Genomic DNA, 15,103 nt, shown 5'->3' with positions numbered 1-15,103 from the left:
ATTGGAGAAAGAATGCCTGTGACTGGGTCCCAACTACTGAAACAGTGTTGCTCAAAGGGACATTGTTTTATTACGAGAGATTCTCCATAGTTGCCTGTCCCACTGGAGATACTTAATCTGAATATCCATGGAAACTGTTAAGATGGTCCAGGTGATCCTAATCATCAGGGAATTCTGGGAAACATTGCCTTAAGGAAAAAAAATATTTAAATTATGAATAAATGTTTTATGGTTACCTGAAGATGCTGACTCATGAGAAGACAAGGACTTACTCAAGGTTTTCATCTAGAATATCACTGGCAAGTGAAGACTACCAACCCAGAGGTTCTTTCCTCAGTAGAAACCTACCACGTGTGTTACTTCCCTAAAGATCCAAGGCAGGAGAAGATACAATTAAGGAGAAGTTGGTCCTTGGGGCTGTCTCCTCTAGCTCTCTTCCCTTTCCCCAGAGGCACTCAATATCATGCTTCTTGCTGGGATATCAGGGAAGCAAACTGTGTTAAACTTCCCCAAGCAAGCCCTCCATCATCAAAATGTATCTATTCTGCCAAGACTGAATTCTGTACAGGCATACCTTGTTTCATTGTGCTTTGCTTTATTGTACTTTGCAGATACTGTACTTTTTACAAATTGAAGGTTTGTGGCAACCTTGCATTGAGCAAGTCTATCAATGTCATTTTTCCAAAAGCATGTGCTCACTTCATGTCTCTGTCACATTTTAGTAATTTTCACAATATTTCAAACTTTTTCATTATTATCGTGTCTGTTAGGGTAATCTGTAATCAGTGATCTCTGATGTTACTATTGTAATTGTTTTGGGGTACCATGAACCTCTTCCCATCCCCCGGTAGTACAGCATCAGCGCACTAAGTGGAGAGAGAATCTGTGTGCCTGGGGGAGGGAGAGTGAAGTGGTTGTGCGACTTTTCATTGAAGCTCAAGGCCATCCTGGAACAGAAGAAAGAACAGGGCAGAATTCTGCTGGTGCCCACAGAGAGAGCATCGAGACCAGACCGGCCAGAGGGAAATCCTCTGCCCTGAAACCGGAGTTCCAGGTAGCCCCACCACCAGCTGACAAAAAGCAGCCTGGGGCCTGGCCTGGATTCACAAGGCAGTCAGGCCACAAAGGGTGCAGTCTTTGGACATTTCCTGCGGTTGTACTGGCTCAGAGCCAGTGGACTTGTGGTGCAAGTGACCCAGTGAGACACCAGTGGTGGTGGCCAAGGCAGTGCCTATGTCACCCCCTCCCCCAACTCCAAGCAGTGCAGCTCAGGGAGAGTCTTCTCTACTTGGGGAAAGAAAAGGGAAGAATTCAGAGTTTCTTTTGCAACTTGGATATCAGCTCAGTCACAGTAAAATACAGTACCAAGTGGATTCCTGAGGCCCCCGAATCCAGGCCTTAAATCCTGCATGGCATTTCTGAACCTACCCTGGGCCAGAAGAAAACATGCTGCCCTGAAGGGAAGGACTCAGACCTGGCAGGATTCACCACTTATTGAGTAAAGAGCCCATGTGCTCTGAACAAATATCACAGGTAGTCAGGCAACAGTCACCACAGGCTTTGGGTGAGACTTGGCTGGTTTCAGGTGTGACCTGGTGGTGGTGGCCAAAAATGAATGCTCATGTCACTCCTCCCCCAACTCCAGCAGCCCAGCACAGAGAATAAGAAAAGAAAGTGATAGACATTGCCTGGTAATCCAGGGAATTCTCCTGTATCTTACCCTAGTCCACCAAGGTGGTACCCCCAGGAGTCTGCAAGAGTCACAACATTACTGGGCTTGGAGCACCCCCAGTGCTGATAATGGCTACAAAGACTTAGACCACAACACTCAATTCCCTTTGAATATCTGGAAAGCCTTCTCAGGAAGGATGGGTTCAAACAAGCCCAGACTGTGAAGATTAAAATAAATACCTAACTCTTCAATCCCCAGATACTGATGAACATCAACAAGCATCAAGAACACCCAGAAAACATGACTTCACTAAATGAACTAAATAAGGTGCCAGTGACCAATCCTGGAGTGATGGAGGTATGTGACCTTTCTGACAAAGAATTTAAAATAGTATCCTGAAGAAGCTCAATGAACTTCAAGACAACACAGAGGAGGAATTCAGAAGCCTATCGGAGAAGTTTAACAAAGGGATTGAAATAATAAAAAAAAATCAACCAGAAATTCTGGAGCTAAAGAATTCAATTAACAAATTGACAAATCCATCAGAGCCTCACAACAGCAGAATTGACCAAGCAGAAGAAACAATTAGTGAGCTTGAAGACAGGCTATTTGAAAAAACACAGTGAGAAGAGAACAAAGAACAAAGAATAAGAAAGAACGAAGCATGCCTATAAGATCTAGAAAATAGCCTCAAAAGGGAAAATCTAACAGTTATTGGCCTTAAAGAGACGATAGAGAGAGATTGGGGTAGAAAGTTTATTCAAAGAAATAACAACAAAGAACTTTCCAAACCTAGAGAAAGATATCAATATTCAGGTACAAGAAGGTCATAGAACACCAAACAGATGTAATCAAAACAAGACTACCTCAAGGTATTTTATAATTACGCTCCTAAAGGTCATGGATAAACAAAAGGTCCTAAGGGAAGTGAGAAAAAAAGAACAATGTAACAAATAAAGGAGCTCCAATGGCAATAGACTTCTCAGAGGAAACCACACAGACCAGAAGAGAGTGGCATGACATATTCATAGTGCTGAAGGAAAAAAACTTTAACCCTAGAATATTACATCCTGTAAAAATATCCTTCAGACATGAAAGAGAAATAAATACCTTCCCATACAAACAAAAGCTGAGAGCTAAAGACAGAGATAAACCCCAATACAATAACTGTTGGAGACCTCAACACTCCACTTTCAACATTGGACAGATCATCCAGAGTGAAAAGCAACAAAGAAACATTGGGCTTAATCTGCACTATAGACCAAATGGACCTAATAGATATTTACAGAACATTTCATCCAACAGCTGCAGAATACACGTTCCTCTTCTCAGCTCATGTATCATTCTCAAGCATAGACCACATATTAGGCTAGAAAACAAGTCTTTAAATATTAAAAAAATTGAAATCATGCCAAGTATTTTCTCTGACCATAATGGAATAAAACTAGAAATCAATAACAAGAGAACCATTGGAAACTATATAAACACATGGAAACTAAACAATATGCTCCTGAATGACCAGTGGGTCAATGAGGAGATTACGAAGGACATTTAAAAATTTCTCAAAACAAATGAAAATGAAAACATAACATATCAAAACCTATGGGATACAGAAAAAGTAATAATAAGAAAAAATTTTATCTTAATAGCAATTACTGCCTACATCAAAAAGGTAGAAAAACTTCAAATAACCTAATGATGCATCTCAAAGGACTAGAAAAACAAGAACAAACCAAACCCAAAATTAGTAGAAGAAAAGAAATTATAAATACCAGAGCAGAAATAAATGTAATTGAAATAAAAAAAATACAAAAGATCAATAAAACAGCCAGGTGCAGTGGCTCACACCTGTAATTCTAGCACTCTGGGAGGCTCAGATGGGAGGATTACTTGAGCTCAGTAGTTCAAGACCAGCCTAAGAAAGAGTGAGACCCTGTCTCTACCAAAAATAGAAAAAATAAGTCAGGCATGTGATGCACACCTGCAGTCCTAGTTACTCAGGAGGCTGAGGCAGGAGGATCGCTTGAGCCCAGGAGTTTGAGGTTGCTGTAGCTAGGTTGACTCCATGGCACTCCAGTCCAGGCAACAGAGTGAGACTTAAAAAAAAATCAATGAAACAAATGTTGATTTTTTTAAAAGATAAACAAAATTGACAGACCTTTAGCCAGACTAAGAAAAAAAGAGAGAAGGCTCATATAAATAAAATCAGAAATGAGAAAGGAGACATTATAACAGATACTGCAGAAATCAAAAGAATCATTAGAGATTACTATGAGCTATTATATACCAATAAATTGGAAAACCAAGAAGAAATGGATAAATTCCCAGGTGCATACAACCTGCCATGATTGAACCAGGAAAAAAATCCAAAATTGAACTAACCAATTATACATAACAAGATAGAAGCAGTAATAAAAAGTCTCCCATCAAAGAAAAGCCCTGGACCTGATGGCTTCACTGCTGAATTCTACCAGGCATTCAAAGAAGAAATAATATCGATTCTACTTAACCTATTCTAAAAAATCGAGGAGGAGGAAATACTCCCACACACGTTGTATGAGGCCTATATAACCATGACACCCAAACCAAAGACACAACAACAAAAGGAAACTATAGACCAGTATCTCTGATGAACACAGCTGCAAAAATCCTCAACAAAATACCAGCAAACTGAATTCAATGACACATTAAAAAGATTATGCATCATGATCAAGCAGCATTCATCTCAGGGATACAAAGCTGGTTCAACATACATAAATCAATCCATGTAATACATCATATCAACAGAACAAAGGACAGAAACCATATGGTCATTTCAATTGATACTGAAAAAGGATTCAGTAAAATTCAACATCGTTTTACAATAAAAACTTTCAAAATGTAGGTATGTAAGGAACTTATCTCAACATGATAAGAGCCATACATGACAGGCTGACAGCTAGTATTATACTGAATGAGGAAAAACTGAAAGCCTTTCCTCTGAGATCTGGAACAAGACAAGGATGCCCACCTTCACCAATTTTATTCAACATAGTACTGGAAGTTCTACACTTGACCCTAGCCAAAAGGCCAAGAAGCAATTGGAAGTTCTAACTAGAGCAATCAGATAAGAGAAAGAAATAAAGGGCACATAAATTGGAAAGGAAGAAGTCAAATTATCCTTATTTGTCAATGATATCACATATCTAGAGAAACCTAAAGACTCCACAAAAATTCAGTAAAATTGCACATTAAAAAAATCAACATACAAAAATCAATAGCATTTCCATATGCCAACAGTAAATAATCTAAAAAAAGAAAACAAAAAAAATCCCATTTACCACAGCTACAAATAAAATAAAATATCTAGGAATAAACTTAACCAAAGAAGTGAAAGATCTCTATAACACAAAGTATAAAACACTGATGAAAGAAAATTGAAGAGGACACAAAAAAATGGAAAGATATTTCATGCTCATGTATTAGAAGAATCAATATTGTTAAAGTGTTTACACTACCCAAAGCAATCCCCATCAAAATACCAATGACATTCTCCATAGAAATAGAAAAAAAATCCTAAAATTTATATGGAACCATAAAAGACCCAGAATAGCCAAGCCATTCTGAGCAAAAAGAACAAGACTGGAGGGATCACAGTATCTGACTTCAAATTACCTTACAGACTTGTGGTAACCAAAAACATACAGTACCAGAATAAAAACAGACACATAGACCAATGGAACACAGTAGAGAATCCAGAAATAAATCCACACATCTACAGTGATCTTATCTTCACTAAAGGTGCCAAGAACATACAGTGGGGAAAGGACAGTCCCTTTAATACATGGTGCTGGGAAAATTGGATATTCATATGCAGAAGAATGAAACTAGACTCTTATCCTTCACCATAAATGAAAATCAAATCAAAATGTATTAAAGACTTAAATGTAAGACTTGAAACTATGAAACTGATAAAAGAAAACACTGGAGAAATGCTTCAGGACATTGGCTGGGCAAGGATTTCTTGAGTAATATCCCCAGAGCATAGAAAACTAAAGCAAAGTTGGACAAATGGGATCACATCATGCTAAAAAGCTTCTATACAGCAAAGGAAGCAATCAACAAAGAGAAGAGACAGTCCACAGAATGAGAGAAAATATTTGTAAACTATTCATCTGACAAGGAATTAATAAGTAGAATATATAAGGAGCTCCAAAAACTCAATAGAAAAAAATCAAATAATCCTATTAAAAATGAACAAAGGATCTGAATAGACAGTTCTCAAATGAAGACACACAAATGGCCAACAGGTATATGAAAATGCTCCACATCGTTACTCATCAGAGAAATGCAAATCAAAACTACAATGAGATAACAGCTCACCCCAGTTAAAATGTCTTTTATGAGAATAACTCATGCTGGTGAGAATGTGAAAAAGGGAAACACTCCTACACTGTTAGTGGGAATGTAAATTAGTTCAACCACTATGGAGAATAGTATGGAAGTTCTTCAAAAAAACGAAAAATAGAACTACCGTATGACCTAGCAATCCCAATGCTGGGTATATAGTCAAAGGAGATCAACTTGGTATATTGAAAAGATATCTGCACTCCCATGTGTATTGCAGCACTATTCACAATAGCCAAGATTTAGAATCAAACTAAATGTCTATCAATGGATGAATGGATAAAGAAATTGTAGTATACATACACAATGGAATATTATATAGCCCCCAAAAGAATGAAATCCTGCCATTTGCAACAGCATGAATGGAACTGGAGAACTTTATGTTAAGTGAAATAAGCCAACACAGAAAGACAAATCTTGCATATTATCACTTATATGTGCAAGCTAAATATTACAATCAATCAATATCATGGAGACAGAGAGTAGAATAATGGTTACCAGAAGCTGGGAAGTTTAGCCAGGGATGGGGTGGGGAGGATAAAGTGGGGATGGTTAATGGATGCAAAAATATAGTTAGATAGAATGAACAATATTTGATAGGACAGCAAAGTGACTATTGTCAACAATGAGTTAGGGTGTACTTTAAAATAAGTAAAAGAGTGGAACTGGAATGTGCCTAACACAAAGAAATGATAAATGTCTGAGGTTATGGATATTTCAGTTACCCTGATTTAATTGACATTGCATACCTGTGTCAAAACATCACATGTACCCTATAAATATATACAACTAATATGTACCCATAATAATTAAAAATAAAAACAAATAACACAGTCAGATAAAAATTTTTAAAAAGAATAAGAAAGAATGAATAAAGCCAACATGATATATGGGACACCATAAAGCAACCAAATATTCAAATTTTTAGTGTCCAAGCAGATGAAGAGAAAAACAAGAGGGCTAGAGAACCTATTTAATGATTTAATAGCTAAAAAATGTTCAAGTTTAGGAAGAGATTTAGACATCCAGATATAGGAAGCTCAGAGATCTCCAAATAGTTAAAATTCAAAAAGGTCTTCTCCACAGAGAATTCTAAAAAATAGCAAGAGAAAAGCATCTAGTCACTTATAAGTGAACCCCCCTCAGACTAACAGTGGATTTCTCAGCAGAAACCTTACAGGCCAGGAGAGAATAGGCCAGGATAAAGTGCTGAGAGGGAAAAACAAAACAAAACAAAAAAACCTATCAGCCACGGATATACACCCAGCAAAGTTATCCTTCACAAATGAAGGAGAAATAAAGTCTTTCCCAAACATGCAAAAGCTGAGGGAATTCATCATCACTAAACTGGTCCCACAAGAAATGCTTAAGGAAGTCCTATACCTGGAAGCAAAAGGATGCTATATTCTATCATGAAAACACACAAAAGCATAAAATTCAGTGGTAGAGAAAACACACAAATAAGGGAGAGAAAGGACTCAAATGTTACCACTATGGAAAACCACCAAACCACAATGATAAACGATAAAAGAAAAAGAAAGGAACAAAGGATATACAAAACAACCAGAAATCAGTGAATAAAATGATAGGAATATGACCTCATATAACAATAATAACCTTGCATAATAAACTTTCCATTTAAACAATATAGATTGGCTGAATGGATTTAAAAAAACGTGGTCCACCTATATGCTGCCTACAAAAAGCTCATCTCACTTGTAAAGACACATATAGACTGAAAGTAAAGAGATAGAGAAAGATATTCCATGCAAATGGTAACCAAAAGTAACTGTAAGTCAAAAATAGCAAAAAGAGACAAAGAGAGTCATTATGTAATGATAAAGGGATAAATTTAGCAAGAGGATATAACAATTCTAAATATATATGCACCCTACACCTTAGCACCCAGATATATAAAGCAAAGATTATTAGATCTAAAGGGAGAGATATACCCCAATACAATAATATTTGGAAACTTCAACACCTCACTCTCAGCATTGAACAGATCATCTAGAAAGAAAATTAACAAAGAAATATTGGATTTAAACTGCACTTTAGATCAAATGCACCTAACAGACATTTATGGAACATTTCAACCAATAGCTACAAAATACACATTCTTCTCATCAGCACATGGAACATTCTCCAGGGTAAACCATATATTAGGAAACAAAACAAGTCTCAGCAAATTAAAAAAAAAATCAAAATCATATGAAGTATCTTCTCAGACAACAATGAAATAAAACTATAAATCAATAAAGAGAGGAACATTGGGAATTGTACAAATACATGGAAATTAAACAACATGCTCATTAACGACCAATGGGTTAAGGAAGAAATTAGCAAAGAAATAAAAAAAATTCTTGAAACAAGTGAAAATCAAAACACACTATACCAAAACCTATGGAATACAGCAAATCAATGCTAACAGGGAAGTTTGTAGTAATAAATGCCTACATCAAAAAAGTATAAAAATTCCAAATAAACAATCTAACAATGCACCTCAAGGAATTAGAAAAGCAAGAACAAACCAAACCCAAACTTAGGAGAAGGAAAGAAATAATAAAGATCAGATTAGAACTAAACAAAACACAGACTAGACAAACAATATGAGGAATCAAAAAAACAAAAAGTTAGTTTTTCGGAAAGATAAACAAAATCAATAAACTGATAGCCAGACTAATGAAGAAAAGGAAAAGAGAAGATCCAAATAAACAAAATCAGAAACAAAAAAAGGAGACATTACAAATGACACCACAGATACACAAAAGATATTCAGAGACTATTATGAACAACTACACACTAACAAAGTAGAAAACCTAGAAGAAATGGATAAATTCCGGGACATATACAACCTACCAGGATAGAATCAAGAAGAAACAGAAAACCTGAACGGACCAATAAGTAATGAGATTGAATCAGTAATTAAGTCTCCCAACAAAGAAAAGTTCAGGACCAGATGGCTTCACTGCCAAATTCTACCAAACTTACAAAGAAGAACTCACATCAATTTTCAAACTATTTCAAAAAATCGAAGAGGAGAGAATTTTTCCTAACTTTTTCTCTGAGGCCAGCATTACCCTACCCTCAAAACCAGCAAAGGACGTAACAACAACAAAAAGGAAAACTACAGGCCAACATCTTTGACGAACATGAGTGTAAAAATCCTCAAGATAATATTAGCAAACTGGATCCAATAGCACATCAAAAAGATAACATATCATGATCAAGTGGGATTTATCCCAGGGATGCAAGGATGGTTCAACTTATGCAAATCAATAAATGTGATCCATCACAACAGAGTGAAGGACAAAAATCTTATGATCATCTCAATAGATGCAGAAAAAGCATTTGATAAAATTCAGCATCATTTTATGATATAAACTTTCAACAAACTAGTCACAGAAGGAACATACCTAAACATCGTAAAGCCCATATATGACAAACCCACAACTAACATCATACTGAATGGGGAAAAGCTAAAAGCCTTTCCTGTAAGAACTGAAACAAGACAAGGTTGACTACTTTTACTACTTCTATTCAACATAGTATTGGAAAGCCTAGTCATAGCAATCAGGCTAGAGAAAGAAATAAACGGCATCCAAATTGGAAAAGAGGAAGTCAAACTGTCCATCTCTGCAGATGACATGATCTTATATCTAGATAAACCTAGAGACTCCACTAAAACACTTGCAAATCTGATAAATAATTTTAATGAATTTAGCAGATACAAAATCAACAAACAAAAATCAGCAGTGTTTCTATGCACCAATTATGAACTGAGAAAGAAACCAAGAAGGCAATCCCATTTACAATAGCTACAAAAAGTATAGAATACCTAGGAATAAATTTAATCAAGAGAGTGAAAGACCTCTACAAGGAAAACCACAAAACCAGTGAAAGAAATTAAAGAGTACACAAACAAATAGAAAGACATTCCATGCTCATGAATCAGAAGAATTAATATTATTAAAATGATCATACTGCCCAAAGCAATCTGCAGCTTTAATGCAATCCCTATGAAAATACTAAAGTAATTTTTTACCAGAAATAGAAAAAACAATCCTAAAATTCATATGGGACCAAAAGTGAGCCTAAATAGCCAAAGCAATACTGATCAAAAGGAACAAAGCTGGAGGCATCACATTACCTGACATCAAAGTATATTACAAAACTATAGTAACCAAAACATCAGGGTACTGGCATAAAAACAGACACATAGAAGTTGAAGACAGATCTTTTGATCAATGGAACAGAATAGAGAACCCAGAAAAAAATCCACATATTTACAGCCAACTGATTTTGACAAAAAAAAAGTACCAAGAACATACAGTGGGGAAAGGACACCTTCTTCAATAAATGGTGCTGGGAAAATTGGATATCCACAAGCAGGAGAATGAAATTGGACCCATATCCCTCACCATACACAAAAATCAACTCAGGATGGATTAAAGACTTAAACGTAAGACCCAGAACTCTAGAATACATAGGAGAAACACCACAGGACATTGGTCTAGGCCAAGATTTTATGACTAAGACCTCAAAAGCACAAGCAACAACAGCAACAAAAAATAGACAAATGGGACTATATTAAACTAAAAAGCTTCTGAACAGCAAAGGAAACAATCAACAGAATGAAGAGACAACCTGTTCAATGGGAGGAAATAATTATAAACTATTCATTTGATAAGGGACTAATACCCAGAATATATAAGGAACTCAAATAACTCAACAGTAAAAAACAGACAAACAAACAATCTCATTAAAAAGTATGCATAGGACATGAACAGACATTTCTAAAAAGAAGACAGAAGACATACCAATGGCCAACAGGTGTATGAAAAAATGCTCAACATCACAAATCATCAGGCAAATGCAAATTAAAACCATATCTTACCACAGTTAGAATGACTATTATTAACAAGACAAAAGAATAATAGATGCTGTGAGGATGCTAGGGATTGATGGCTACCACAAATATTAATACTCTAACTTAGTACACATTCTATGCATGTAGTAAAATATCACATGTAGCATATAAACATGCACACATATTAGATTATGTATCAATAAAAACATGTTTAACATGTAAAAAACTTAGCTTTTTACATAGTCGTTCTTTTTGAAATCTTCAGAAATTTGAAAAAAAAATTCCACATGGCTCTGTATTTCATGAAATATCAATTATTTTTAAATTTTCCTTTAAAAAATAAAAAGTGCTAATGTGGACTGTGCATATGAATGGATTGTGAATAGAGCTTTAAAATACGGGAACAATTAAATACATGTATCCAGAAAATACATTTTTAAAATGTAAGTGTGTGTAATTTCACTTCTATCCTTTGGGATATAACATTTTGTGATAGCAATTGCTCTTTGTTTAGGATTTATCTTTTAGAGGAGGCTTCATTCGGTTTTCTCTCTCCATTTATTCATGTGTCTGTGTACATGATGTCTAAGTCACTGGTCAAGAGTTCCTTGGTGGATTTGATAATCTGACTACATTACAAAGGAAATCTTTCAGAGAGTGGGACTGGGTGGGAAGATGTCCCCTGGGCATAAGCATGGTGCTTAAGATTCAGGATTTCCCTCAACTTGCTCTGCTGGGAGCCCTGGGAAACCTCAGATGCACTTTACTGTCCAGATATACTTACAGGGCATGTGGGTAACTATCAATTTATAAATGAATCTTCAGCCTCATCCACATGACAATATATTTTAATGTTAAGGGAAAATGTCAACATACTTAGAAAACTATGATAAGCGTGACTGGATTCATCATTTAGCAACTCAAGGGTGAAACATCTTCAAATATGTGTCCGGTGAGTAAGACCACACACACACACACACACACACACACACTGGGCTTGCTGGCCTCTCTATGCTGTGACCCTGGGTGTACCCCGTGTATGCCCTGCTCCTGTGCTGGTGAGCACGAAAGCCACAGAGGAGCTCGCAGATGAGAGCCCAGCTGTTGCTGTGAGACTGGCTGAGGGTGGCAGCCAGAGAGAAGGAACTCGATAATACCGACCCCCGCGCTCGCCACCAGCTGCAGCGCAGGCTTCTCCGCGGTTCTCTCCCTTCAGCTTTCGGCATCCTTGCAGCCCCTGCAGCACATCCAACTCAAAAAGAAAAAAAAATAAAGGCCCTAAAACTCTCGCTCCCGCACCCCTCCCCCACCCCGCCCCGGCGATAGCTACATAGTTGACACACGAGCGCGGAGCCGCGGCCCCAGCCCGGCCGAGCGCGCTGACGGAGCGCGGTAGGTGAGGGGCCCGCGTCCCCGCCCGCTGCGGGCGCCGCGCCTCGCACGTATCCCGCCGCCGCCGCAGCCCGCGGGCACCATGACCGCTCTGAGCGCTGGGGTTACAGGTTGGTCACTGCCGCTGCTGCCCGGGAGGCTGCGGCGCGGCCGGTCGCCATGCCGTGCGCCGGGGCCCTGGCTGCGCGCCTGCTGGCCCCCGGGCGGGGCTGGAGCGGGGCGGTGCGGGGCGCGGGGGCGGCAGGAGGTGCTGAGGACCTGAGGGCCTGGGCCCGGCGCGGGGGAGGGGAAGGGCGCCCCCAGCACTACGCGGGATGCGGGGCTCCACGCGGGTCTGGCTGCTGCACGGGGAACCGCGATGCGCCCTTCGTGCCCCTGCGCGCCCGGTGCTTGGGGCCCCCGCCGCAGGATGCGCCTTGGCGGGCCTTGGAAGCCGCCGAGCGCTGGCAAGACCTGGGGCCTGCCCCGCCTAGGCTGCTAGCAGGTGTAGGGGGGCAGGTGGCTAGGGATGCGGCTGGTGCGCGTCATGGCAGCGGCTGCACCTGCCCACTCCGCACCGGGCCGCTGCCTCGGTAAACCTCTGAGCGAACGCGCAGGTGTGGGGGGCAGTCCTGCTCCAGCAGGTTTCAAGAGGGACCCGTGGCTTTGCCCCACCCCCATGCCCCTACGGATTGCTATTTGCTAAATATCCCTCATTTTATTAATTGGCCTGGTGGAGCAGCTATCACTGGGGTGGCCACACAGCAAGCAAAGCAGTGTCCTGCCAAACAACACCATTTTGTCATTGAATCTTTGTGAGACCAGTGTGGATGGCCTGGCCGGAATCCCACCGCCGGCCTGGATCCTGGATCAAGGGGTTTTCTCCCTGACTTGCATATTCCTCTGTCAGGATGGTGTGATAACTCTGAACTCAGATCCCAAGTTCTTGAAATACCGTAGGGTAAATTTTTCAGGGACTGTGTTATTAAGGACGTGTGAATACACCCACTCGCAGGCCTGGGAAGGTTTTCATCTTAATCTCGTGTTTGTGTGGCCATCAACTAGGCCCAATTGCCCTGGTGGTGAGAAATGGGAGTTGAGTACCGGTGGCTTTTGTGTTCTTAGTTGGTGGAAAACACCTCTAATGGGGGATCAAAAATTAACAGGTGGCTATTTTTAAAAAAATTATGATTCACATTTTCATAGTTGCAACTATGATGTGATACTCCCTGGGAGAGGAGAAGGGGAACTGTGTGGCAGTTATCCGTGAGGCAGATATGCAGCAGGAGTGGCTTTTCGTGTTCAAAGGCTACGTTTCAGCAGTTCTAAACAAAAAATCAAACCTCTTCAATAACAACAAATATTTATTTCCTGACTGGTTGGTGTTCATTCTGTGTGCCTTTCTAGATTGGATTTTTAAATATTCCATAGTGTATTTTGACCCAGCCATTGCTAAAAACAGACAGGGTGAAGGGAAAATCTGGCTTTGGAGAAAAACTAAAAGAGTAAAAAATGCTCATTGGATCCTCTTTTATGTTTGTAGAAGACATGACATCTTTTTAGAATAGATGTGCTGTCACTTAAGGACTATGGAAATGTCTATAAAAATTGAGGAGAAATCATGTCTTGTAAAATGGTGGTAATATAACTTTGGATAAGACTTGCAAGATATTCAAAAGAGAAACAGTATACTTTAGAAAGAAAATATCTACTCAAAATATCATCATTTGCTTGCAGTTCGGCAAATTGAAGTTTTGAGTAGCATTTTCTTCTTTTTGGGGTATGGCATTCCTTTGAAATGTGTTCCAGTTGCTGCTTTTCTCTTCCCTGCATACATTGTGTGTGTGCATGGGTGTGTGTGCACCTATGCACACAGGTACATATTTATTATTTACCAATGATGCCCAAATAAATTCAGAATTTCCATGCTGTGTACATTTAACCCAGGGGAAAAGAGTCACATGTAGATGTCAAGTTTGTGAAGAAAAATTCATATCCACACCTTTATATTGTGATATTAATGTAAGCCAGCCACTGGACCAGGAGCTGGGTGTTCAGTGAGGAAAAGAGATGGACCCAGACCCTAAGAATCTGCCAGGAAAGACAAATATGTAAACGGAGATACACAGAGAGATGTACTATTTTCTAATTTTGGCTTGGAAACTATGGTCTTGAGCTTAAATAGATTAATAACTGCCCCGCTGCCCTATGGTATCAATATTTTAGTGTTTGACCAGTGTTATATGATTTTAACTTGTCTCTACAACCTACACAAGAAGTTTTACACCTTCAAAACTCTTTCTATGCAAAAGTTGAAATTTTTTAAATTTATACTTTGAATTCTAAAATAATCAAAGATGATAGAGATGATAGAATGATAGAGGAAAAAAATTAACACCCATACTTCTAACAACCTAACACAAATGATCAAAATATCTATGTTTTCTGTAGTCTTTACAAAAGCAAGACTATAGGTAGTTGTAGTCAGGGTGTTGTACAACTCTTATACTGGTTTTCCCATTTAATATTTATCATAAGCATTTTAAAATATTTCTATATAGTTTGCTTACTTAAAAAATTATAAATGGCTATTTAACACCATACCTAGTGAATACAGCTTCATGTATGTAAATATACATTTATCATTGGACATTTGCTCTTTTTGGTATTTCATGATTATAAACAGTATCTTGATAGATAGTTATAGTATGAAAATTTATTTCTATTTTATGTTTTCTCATGATAAGTTCCAAATAATTATATCCTGAAAAAAAGAAGTATCTAAATGATTATGGATAGATATG

General features: G+C 38.5%; 1 protein-coding gene across 4 annotated transcripts in view; it reads left to right on the top strand.

The window, feature by feature from the left end:
- Positions 1 to 12,263: 12,263 nt before the first annotated feature.
- Positions 12,264 to 15,103, top strand: part of NALCN (sodium leak channel, non-selective) — a 328,066-nt gene continuing 325,226 nt past the window's right edge. For 2 of the 4 annotated variants that reach the window (XM_069467070.1, XM_069467067.1), the window contains exon 1: positions 12,264 to 12,324. The gene's annotated coding sequence lies outside the window, so the exon portion shown is untranslated. Of the gene's footprint in view, positions 12,431 to 15,103 lie in introns of all 4 variants that reach the window. The other 2 variants (XM_069467069.1, XM_069467066.1) reach the window with 1 other exon arrangement.

The sequence above is a fragment of the Eulemur rufifrons genome, chromosome 4 (assembly GCF_041146395.1).
Source record: "Eulemur rufifrons isolate Redbay chromosome 4, OSU_ERuf_1, whole genome shotgun sequence".
Taxonomy (NCBI): domain Eukaryota; kingdom Metazoa; phylum Chordata; class Mammalia; order Primates; family Lemuridae; genus Eulemur; species Eulemur rufifrons.
This window is presented reverse-complemented; position numbering and strand designations above follow the sequence as displayed.